The sequence below is a fragment of the Columba livia genome, chromosome 1, assembly GCF_036013475.1.
Source record: "Columba livia isolate bColLiv1 breed racing homer chromosome 1, bColLiv1.pat.W.v2, whole genome shotgun sequence".
NCBI classification, from domain to species: Eukaryota; Metazoa; Chordata; class Aves; order Columbiformes; family Columbidae; genus Columba; species Columba livia.
The window spans coordinates 179964455-179975703 of NC_088602.1; the positions used below are offsets into that span (position 1 = coordinate 179964455).

At 38.4% G+C, this 11249-nt stretch overlaps 1 long non-coding RNA gene across 1 annotated transcript; it reads right to left on the reverse strand.

The window, feature by feature from the left end:
- Positions 1–7218, reverse strand: LOC135578206 (uncharacterized). The gene is made up of 2 exons (XR_010469548.1): positions 6941–7218; positions 1–5345 (listed from the first exon to the last, which is right to left on the reverse strand). It is a non-coding gene; the product is annotated as an uncharacterized LOC135578206 (long non-coding RNA).
- Positions 7219–11249: the final 4031 nt, after the last annotated feature.

Genomic DNA, 11249 nt, shown 5'->3' on the forward strand with positions numbered 1-11249 from the left:
TAATTTTATATGCATCCTTTATTTCTAGAATATTGGATCGATACAGTTCATATTAATTGGATTCCGGTAGAGACTGCACATACAGATGCACATGCACACTTCAGCGAATCTCTCTGCCCTGTTTCTGATTCCCCAGAACATCTGAGCCATAAGGACTTTTCCAGGGCTCTTTGCTGGCTCTTCATGGTAATATCTCTGCATTGGATCCCCGCATTCACGTGGAGCCGCTTATCTCGACTACATACAGATTATTTTTCTGCTGGAGTATAACAATTTGCATGACTGCCTAATAAGAATCAGAATGTTGGCATGATTTACTGCAGTTTTTCCCTTTTTATTGCTTAGTTACCTATTTTAAAACAGTGCCATATAGAGTTAAAAACAAGTATGTATTAAAGGAATCTGAAATGGATTTGCTGCTTCGTGGGGTTCACAATTAGCGCATCATACAACTTCATTCCATAGATGTTTCTTTTGTATCAGTTACCATGCACAATAGATTAAATAGAGTTTACTGGAATTTACTAGATTATCGTGGTACATTTTAGTATTGAGACTGGCAGGAAAATGCGCAAAAGACTATTTTACAGGGCCTTAGACATGATATAAAGGACAAAGGGTAAGTTCCCAGGGCAAAATCCTGGGAGGAACAGAGAGAAATTCAGGCAAAATAGTGAATACTTTCCTTTAAAAGCTGAGGTGTTCCTGACATTTCAGAACAGCCTCTTTAAATCAGGCCTGACTGGAAGTCTCACATGAAGCTGGCTGCAGAGACCTCCCAAAGGAGAAGGTTTGGATGTTCTAGATGTTTTGTAGCAGAGCCAAGCTCTTTTTTACCCATTTTGTGTGGGTCAGGAATATCCTGAGCCAAGCATGCTTACAGGCCCATCCACTAGAAGATACCCCGAGGCTGGCTGCTTCTGAGTGATTTTAATGTTCTCAGCCAAGCTACAAAAGTCCACAGTCAATAATGTGGGTAGACCAGGCGTGGCTTTCCCAGCCTTGGGCCTGCTCCTAACCTTACTGTGTGTGTAGGGAGGTTATGTGTAGACATAGTTTGCAATTCCACATTAAAGAATGTTTGGGGTTTGTGCATGCTTTTCTTAAAAGCCTAAGAAATTACTGCCTAGAAAGTGCACTGAGAGAACATTATGGTAGCAAGAAGAAAAACACTGAAACTGAGACTCCCTATGCAATCTCAATTCAACCTTCTTCTGTGTCTCTGTTATTATACAGCCCTTTATTAATTATTTTTCCCACAGGAAAATGTGAAGGATGGATAGAGTTCTGAAGAAGACTAAGAATTGTGTAGTGAAAGAGGCTTTGTCTTCTGATCTCTACTTATGATGGAGTGGTCTATAGAGAAAGGAAAAACGGTCTTTTGTTTCAGGCAGTTGAATACAGAATTGTAAAATGTGGAATTGCAGCAGCTGAGTGCTGTGGGACTAGATTCTGTCCTTGCCTGCAGCACAGAATTCCTGTGTAATATTTGTCAAGGCATTTACCCACAGACTTTTACGAAATATGTCCTCACATTGAAGGAAAGCTCTTTTGGGACCACAGGATCTGATCTGCAAAGTGCAGAGCCATGAAGTTGAAAGTAATGATACCTTGGCTTTCCTTTTTGCGAAAATTTAACTGTAAGGATCAGATTTGGCACCTCAAGTCGATGGAGAATATTTCCTTTAATTTCTGCTCCCCTACCTGGAGATAAATGGTTATTTTTTGAAGCTTTTGTGAAAAATTATTTATTGTATGTGAGGCATGGATGGTGCTACAAGAAAATGCTCATGAGAAAATCAGTAAATCTGTTCAGAGAAGGGTTTCAACTCTTGCATGGAGCCTAGAGCTGTGCACTGAATACCGTATGTCAAAGGACACTTTCCATAGCTTGTCTGGTGTTTAAGGCTATTCTGTCCCTTGGGTGAGAATGAAGACCTACGGAAACACAGGATGTAAAAATATTATCAAAGTTATTTCCTAAAACACTGTCACGATGGCATTTAGTAGCATTTTCTAACTCTACATGCTTGACCTTAACATTTCTGATGCAGCTGCTTCTGTTCAAGATTGTTATATGGTGGAATTGATAGGCACACAGCTTTAACAAGCAAATAAAACAGATACTGAGGCAACTGGGTACTACGTCTCTTTTGCATATAGGCTCTTTTTTACAGAAGTAGCCCCAAGTGAGTAATTTATTTTGATTGAGCAAGCATTTGTTATTCAGAGATAATCTGAGAACCTGATCTAATCATCACTGACATCAGAGTTAAGTAGCCCGTTTGTTCACAAAAGGTGATGGAGCTGACTGCTATGATGTGACCCTCAATTCACAGTTTCATGTGTCTGAATATATATAGTCATTATCTCAGACAAAGAAACATGCAGTCATAAGATGGGGACTTTCATTTGCTGCCAATTTGGGCATAAATTAAAACAAATACTCTGAAATGTCTGTATTTTTCCTTTGGTTGCTGATTTTGTAGCCACCTGCATTATCTATTTAGACGAGCTTTTAATTATGAGAGATAATTGAATGAAAGTGACTGACAGGAGCAATTGGAGCTAAATGCAGAATTCTGAAGGTGAAAATTTCTCTGCCCTTGCTCTTTTGATCCAAATTGTGGTTTTGTCAAGCAGAAGGTGATTTAAGAAATTGAGAACACCTGATTTAACTGAATTATGAGAAAAAATGAAACACCAGGTGAGGAAACCCCCATCATTATGAAAACAATGCCATCCCTTGTATTTACACTATAGCTGTCTGAATCTCCAAATGAAGGTATTAGCTGAGATCAAAGATATTCATGCAAGTGGAAAGGGAAGGCTGAAACTCAAAGTAATAAACCAGGTAACTGCACACACTGACAGCGCAGTGATTTTCATTTAAATCAGCAATAGCACTAGTATCTTATTTCTGGGAGCTATAGCAAGATTCATTTAAAAGGATTTTCTGAAATATCCAGAAAGGAATAATTTCAAGTAGCTGAACCTCTGTAAGGCTGACACCAGGTTATTACCCAGCCTGCAGCAGGGTGTTGGGTTGCCCCGATGTAGCTTTCTTTGAACACGTCCTATTCTGTGAGAAACAGAAAGGATGAACAGCAGTGAAGCCTTTGGACTGGGACTTAGCAGATCCAGGTTCCCAAGCACTACTGCTATGACCTTTGGCAGCGCTCCTAAATACCTTGCAGTGCCCAGCATTTAATCTTTTAGTGCCTGTGTTTCCTTCTCATGTTTTGGAGGTAATAGGAAGCCAATTCTCTTCACACTGAGGAAAATACGGGATATGGAATCAACATGAAACCTTAATCCATTTAGCATTAAGAAGAGCTCAAACCATAAACTCTCTGGTTTGCATGAGTTAGTCGCTTTGAAGAGTAAAGTCAAAATAACAGTAGACACCAGTGGAAAAAAAAAAAAAAGAAAGACAAACTATTGAATACCAGCTTGAGAGTCAATTCTTATTTTAGTCAGTTCTCTGGTCCACATGCAGTTAGATCTGTAGACAATACTCTGCAACTTTTTGGAGGAGGAGAAAACAGTGGCCAACTGATTCAAAAGTGATGATACAGTTAAGCTGTATATCTTAATATAAGTGGCTCAGAAGATACGGAACAGACTTGTAATGGATAGCCTTGAATTAATTTGATAATAAATTGATACTATTTTCAATTTTTTAATTACAAATGACAATGAGGAGTGCTGGACTGCACAGCATGATTATTCTTACATTTGTATGTGTTTCAATAAAAGAAACTGCTATGTGATTGAACTAGAGTAAATCTAAAAAAATAAGGCTTCATAACCAACATAGCCAATGTGCTGTTTGCCAAGGAGTATCTAATGCTAAGACACGTGGCTCTCAGCTTGAAGCCCCTGCATCTGAGTGAGCCTTTGGAGCACCTCATGCACTTCTGAGGAGAACCAAGCATCTCAAAATGAGGTCCATGAAAGGTCCATGAAAGCTAGAGGTGTTCGGAAGATCCGTATCCTTTGGTACTTTGGTGACTGATTTGGGACAGAAAAGTGACACATTCTGGGCTGGAATTTATTGTTATAATCTGTGTAACTTCTGCTGTCAGATGCCTACATGGTTTCTTCAAAGCTTGTGGGTCAGCCGCTTCTTTCTTTAAAAAGGGAATTGCAGAAGACAAACAAATCACCTGGCATATTTGTCCTCCTTGACTTGAGAGCATTCAATCCCAGATCTTCCATCTCTTAGTTATCCTGAGGTGGATTTGTCCTCTCTATCTCTTTGTCAAGCAGTGCCACTCTGTGATTCATTGTAGTAACAGATGGCAGCAAGAGTGAGAAGAATTCTGTAGCTTAATGACAAGATATTCCTCTGGAAGAGAGGATACCTACTGAAAAAGATTGTTCATAGATTTAACTCTGGAGTTATTTAATTACAAATAAAATTTATTATCTTATGATTAGTGTGGGAAAAAAAGGAAGGGAATGGGAACTGTCACAATAAGGACAGGTCACTGGTTTGATGACTTGGTTAGCTGCAATGATGGGAACGAACTATTTTATCATCAGAGAGGATTAAAAAGAGACAAAATAATGCAAAAGAAAACTTAAGAAGTAAACTTAGGAATAAAAAATAAATCATCATCTGGTCAGAAAGATGTTTCGAGTCAGTTTTCTTTGGCATTTACTTAATGTGAACCCATTATTATGTGGAGGGAGTAGGCGTAGGTTAAAGGCTAGTAAGCTGTATTCCCATGTCAACTCAAACCAAGATAATAGGAATGGCATATTAAGATTTTTTTTTACTAGCACAAAAACCTCCTCATTTTTATGGCAATGAGAGTAATCCTGCATTATTGGGGGAATTATTATTTTAGAGTAAAGCAGTGGGCTTCCAGTGCCTGGCAGTCAGCTAATACCAGGCTGCCAGGGCACCCTGCCAAAGCACCAGCACACTGGGGCTAAACCAAATCAAAGACAGGCTGCAATAGAAGCTCTTTTGACATTCCTTGCCAGTGTTGCAGTAGGTAGCTGATAAAAGGTCTCGCTTTGTAGATAAAGTCAGCCTTTGGCTTTGGTCTCAGCCCACTGGATCCATTCTCAGGGCAGCATGTAATATCCGTAAGAAGTCCAGGCATCCATCAAGGAAATGAAGATGAACCCAGCAGCCTGAGAAACCTGGGCACAGCAAAGATGAGCACATCCTCTTATGTCTGAATTTGAATTCTAGGATCTGGCTCTAGAAGGCTACATTTGCATCTGAGCTTGAGCAATTTACAGTACAAAAAGGTTCCTAGAGAAGATAATGAAACCAGAAATCGCAGGAAAGATGTCTTGTAGGAGTGCACAGCAGAGGACTGATAATGCTGAAATGATAAAAAGATACAGGGATATTACACTGCTGTTGAGGACATGGAATGATATTTCTAGATTGCAAGATAAAGCAACTTCATACTTCAAACAGCCACCCACAGAGCTACGATTACACATGGAAAGTGACCTGCTTGTGGAGCAATTTGTTGTAACAGTTTTGGATTTAATTATGGATGCCAAAGAACAGCCTGTAAAAACTCATGAAAGCTTTGCACATACAAATTATTCCAGCAGAAATAGAATAGAAAATAGAATCCTTTTAGAGAGAACAATGGAAATCTCAGAAAGATTAAAATTATCAGATGGCAGAGATCATAAGCAAATATGTCAGGCAGCTGTGAAGAGAAGGCATTTCTAAACCAGAAACTGGGAAAATGCACTCAAATTCTGCAGAGAGCTGGACAGTTTCAGTCAGTTTACTTTTATGATGTCAAAGATTAATATATTTTTTGTATCTTTAAGACTTCATGAAAACCACACATTTTGGTAGCTCAGATGCTACATGGAGTCCACCATTACAATTCCAGCTCCTTTGATCCTTGTCATTCGCCTCAGCTGAGATGTGCTTCACTTGTTCACTTTCCCTGGAGCAGTTTTATCAGCAACAACATCTTGTGGCACCAAATCCTAGAGTGTCACACAGCTACAAGTGGTGTGAAGAATGACCTCCTTGTTTGCTGTGAGCCTCCCTCCCTCATTTGAGGCCCCACGGTTCTGTAGGAGAAAAAGCAGTAAACAGTAATTCCCTGTTCACCTTATCCAGGCCACTTAGGGTTTTGTAGTCCACTTCCACATCAACCCATGGTCATGTCCAGTCTCAAAGTTTTTGTCTGCTTTGTTGCTTCCCATAGGAAAGCTGTTCAACTTCTTTGAAGATCCTTGTTATTCTTCTCTGACCCTTTCTCATTTCAGTCTAGTCTGAGCAGAGCTAATTGTCTTTGATTGCTGACTTTCATCAGAAAAAAGAAAATTAGCTGTTGTTATTTGCTGTGCATCTAAATATCTAAGAAGAAAGGAGTTCTACTCCCTTTTCCTGACCCTCCACAAAAGCATTCAGCTTCTGTTGATGCTATAAAAAATAAATAGATAAACAAAGATTTCTAACCAGTATAAAGAAATTTCCAGTTGGTATTTACGACTGCTTCTCAGTCATCTGTTGCAGAGGAAGTGAGCTGTTGCCAGTAATAAAACATCATAATTTACTTTTACTGTGTTTTCAGTAATGTATTTTACTTCATTGCAATTATTTTTTGTAATCAACATTAAAATAAAACTTCAATTAATGCAGTAAAACAATAAAACAGTAAATTATAAAATCCCTGATATTTGTTTTCTGTAGTTCAGCAGAAATTAAATGAAATTTTTGAATGCCCTGCTTGAGAGTTATAACCCCAATTTTTAAAAATTCTGCACCAGGATACCATAATAAAGAAAGCCATGAACACCCCCCCTTATGGTGCTATTTCATTTTATTTTATTTTATTTTATTTTATTTTATTTTATTTTATTTTATTTTATTTTATTTTATTTTATTTATTTTATTTTATTGTTTTTAATTCTTAAGCAAAGAGTAACTCCCCTCCCCTACCTTAGGAACGTGTAGAATATCTGCATCAGAAACACCGAGGTGGTGGCTCTGGAGCATCCATCATGCGGCTGGAGCTAAGGACCGAGGATCCAGACAGCGCGGCGACCACCTCGGGAGTTTTGATGTTCCTCTGTGCTCCCTCCGAGAGGGACAAGGGATTCCACTCTGGGGACCAGATGCTGAAAGCTAGTGATGGTGAATTTAGCAACTGAGATGTTTTAACATATTTCAGTGCCCAAGTTCCTTTTTGGATCTAGCTCTCTCTTAGCATGTAGAGTGTGGGGTAACAGTTACCACATTCATTGACAGAAGCTTTGATGTCTCTCATGCAGCCTGCTTAGCAAAGGATGGGGAGGGAAAGGCTGGCTGGCCTTAAAGACTTTTGAACTATTTTCATGTTTAACTCTCTTTTTTTGGTAAATGTTTCAGATATGAAACATCACCAAAAAAATTACAAAGAACTGCATTATTTTAGGATAAAAAAATTAACAGTTTATTATTTCAACAAATGATAAAAGTGGTAATCAAAGAACAGACTCAGTTTTGTATAATGTTAATATTCTTTCCCTCTTGTATTGTCTCTAAATGTTGATATATCACGTTTCTGAGGAAAAGGTGGTACTGCAGCTACTGGTGGTGATTATTAGATAAAGGTTACAATTGTGTGCTTGCTTTATTCCCCTCCCCAAAAGGGGTCTGATTGTTAAAACATTCTCTGAAGAAGCTGTTTCAAGCTTTTCTCCTATGCTAGACTTCATCCTTGGTGATTAGCAGCCTCTTTGCTTTGAAGATTTAGTGCAGGCAAACTATACTTCTGTGACCTTTCATTTATGTTCTGAACTCTCTGAAAATTCTTGCTTGGCACAAAAGAAGTAACACACATGCCAGCCTGACAAAAGGAAAGCAGCTTTCTGAAATGGAAGGATGTAAATCAGGAAGCAACTCCTCATCCTTGCCTGTTTAGATATTCACTTTTTCTCTAGCTCAGAAAGCATAGTTTATTTTTATAAACTGCCATTCACAGTTGAATGGCACCCTTATGGTTGAGGCTTTGGCTTGACACAACTGAAATCTGTTTTCAGTTTGTGGCTCTGATTTAGACTTGCTGTACAGCCTGTCAAGTGACCAGGGACAAGAGTAATCAGCCCTAACAGGCATCAAAAGATAGACTTTTAAATCTGAGTGAGTCAGTGACTGACCGCTAATCAGAATTGGGTTCTCTTTATAGGTACAGATTAATTTTCTCCTAACAGAGACAGTTAGAATAGGCCAGATGAACGGCTTTGTGATGGTGCTTATTTATCTGCAGTAGCTATGGAGGGACTTCAAGGTGACACAGTTCTTCTTAGGGCTGGACTTTTGAAAATATGATGTCTGGTGAAAAGAGTCCTACTTAAAATCTCTCTATTTCTGTAAAAATGTAATTATGATAATACTCTTCTATTCTTTGTTTGCCTCTTCTCTTCAAATAGGAGATTTCTGGGTAAAAAACAGGTGCTTTATCATGTGAATTTCTGGTGCCTACCCTGGATGTGGTGTGGAGGGAAGTCATATGTCATATAAAAAATAAGCAAGAGCCACTAACTTTACCAGAACTAACATTCTGAAATATGATGCATATCAAAGATACTTGCAGGATTGTTAAATAGTCCCAGGAAAGATTGCAATGCCCTGGAAAACATCCCTGATGCCTGAGAAGAACTCTACTTTCTGAGCCTTTGGAAACCTTAAAGCTTCTTCAGTAGAATTTTCAGCCATTTCATCTACTGAGGTCAGAAACTTGATCTAACACCAGTGAAGTACCTGAGTGTGGTCACTGAAATGAGATTTTTAATTTCCCGTAGCCAGTTGGTGAAAGGATGGGAGTGAATTAGCTGGCTGGAATGAGCTTAGATCTTGCTGTCGATAATCCATGTCTTTCTTTCTGAGAAGGCACTACCACCTCTGATACCCATCAAAACAAAGTTATTATATAATTATCTTCCTTTTAGCAGAGCTTTATCTATAGCAATATATGTACAAATAATTCATTTGCATTTCTAAGATCTTGCTCAGAAAAAGCCATATGATGACACATATTAATATACTGAAAGCCTTTCTAGTGGTTTTGTACAGTTGTTAGTTAACGATTAAACTGAATGAGTCTTGTTTCCAATCTCCGTTATTGGATCGAATGTGATTTTTCATAAGTTCTTGTCAAAACAGATTTATTTCCTTTCATCTCTGCTGGTTTCTAAATATTTCAAAACTGCCTGAATGATATGCTTGTTGCTATCTAGATTTTCCCTCACAGAGAACCAGCGGAATACTACAGTTAATGAGTTTTCTTTGACGTTTTCCATAAACGGATAAATCAAATCAATTAATTCCATCTGACTTTCTCTCATCTAACTGCAATAACTGGCATAAGGCTAACTCAAAGTATTTCTAAACAATGAAGAGAGTGAAGTTACTGAAGTTCACACACGTCTGCTGTTTGCCTGCATTACAGAACTGGGTTTAACTGGTCTGGACCAGTCCTTGTAGAACTAGTGCCTGAGAACACAATGGGTGGCTGGTTAGTGTGGTTTGATGGATAATGTGCCTTCCTCTGAACTAGCAGATGTTGTCCTTTCTCTCCTCGAACTTCACTCTCTCAAAATAAAATGCTGTGGAGTGATAATTCTGGTCCAGGAGGAATTGCTTGCTCCTGACATTCCAGAAGAAAAGTATTTCATCTGGTAAGGTGAAAAATGATTTTTAAGAGAAAAAACCAAACCAAACCAACCAACCAACCAACCAAACAAAAACAAATCCAAGAGATTGAACTACGGGAAAGAAAGGATGGGGAAAAAATAACACCAACATTCAGGAATGGAGCGACACGGGAAAGAACTAGGAGAAGGAGCTAAAAGAAGAGCAAGACGTGAAAATTACTGTGCAGATAGCTAAAAGATTTCTCAGAGGAAAGACATGGAAAATAAAAATATAAATGAATAAAGGAGACTAAACCACGTGTTCTGAGGTAATTAGAGATCGTATTTCCATGCAACGTGATGAAGATTTTATTTATAACGACACACTCTGCCATCACTTAAATAAGTCTGAGCTGATTCCATTGACATCATTGGCTTTCCATGTCATAGTTTTCAAATTAAAAAAAGTCAGAAAAGTCAGATGACCCGCCCCTTCTCCAGAATTCATGAGATACGCAGCCGTATAAATGGAGAGCTGAATTTAGGCAGAATTTAGTGAAGTAAACCGAGTCAGTGCCAGTAGTGATCACTTTCTGTGCTATGTTATTTTGTGATTAGTATCACAAAGACATGAGGTTTGTTCAGAGTAAGTATTCAAATTTTCCTTTGTGGTGTTAATTCCATCATCTGAAGAGGTATATTTTCTCAAAAAAAATAATATAAATGTAAAAAAAAATAAGCCCAAGACTGACCATTTTTATTATTTTGTTAGTAAAGCAATATAATCTACACTTAGTAAATATGTAGTTATAAATAAATAATCACTCAGTAATATATTTTAAGAAATAAACTGCTTTTCACTTTTTTGAAAAAGCACTACTCATAAAAGATTTTCATGTGTGCTTTTCCCATGTTTTTCTTTTGGGATCAATAGTGCCCTGAGGGTTACTATGCTCAATTTGTCTTTCTTGCTGGAGGTTACCGCAGGTCCTAGAGACCATCCCTCTGAAGTGGGAACAAAGGCGATACTTGAGCATATCCTTTCTAATTGAAACAAAACAGTGGGAAAGAAGTTGCCAGACTCTGGGACTGGGGTGAGAGGCTGGAGTGTAGGAAGAGTGTAAACTTCTCTTTATATTTTTTGATACACAGAACAGAGATAAATAAAGAGCAGCTATTGTCCAACAGATGTAGTCTAAGCTAAGCCTTTATCAATCCAATCATCGTTGCATTAATGAAGTGGGGTAAAGACTTTGCCCTGCAAAAAGTGACATTAAGTCCTACCCTTTTTCCAGCTCCCTAATAATTTCCTTCCTTGATTTTCTTTTATTGCACCGTCCCTATTATTAGATGCCAAAAGTTCAGAGGATTTGGCAGACTGCTGCTATCATGTGGCAGCCCCCTTTGGTGCGCGGTAGATATGTTGTGGCTTTACATTGTGTTTCCCCTTTCCACATGCTTGAATCAGAGGACTCTTTTTATCCTGTACAATGCTGAAACATTGCCACAAAACTGCAGCTGGAGCTGTAAAGAACACCGTAGGCTTGAAGGCCAGGCCTCAGAGCAACTTTATTGGACAACGAGGCAAAATGTTAAAAAGAAAGGAAGAAAAAAAGACAACAAGCACAGCAGGC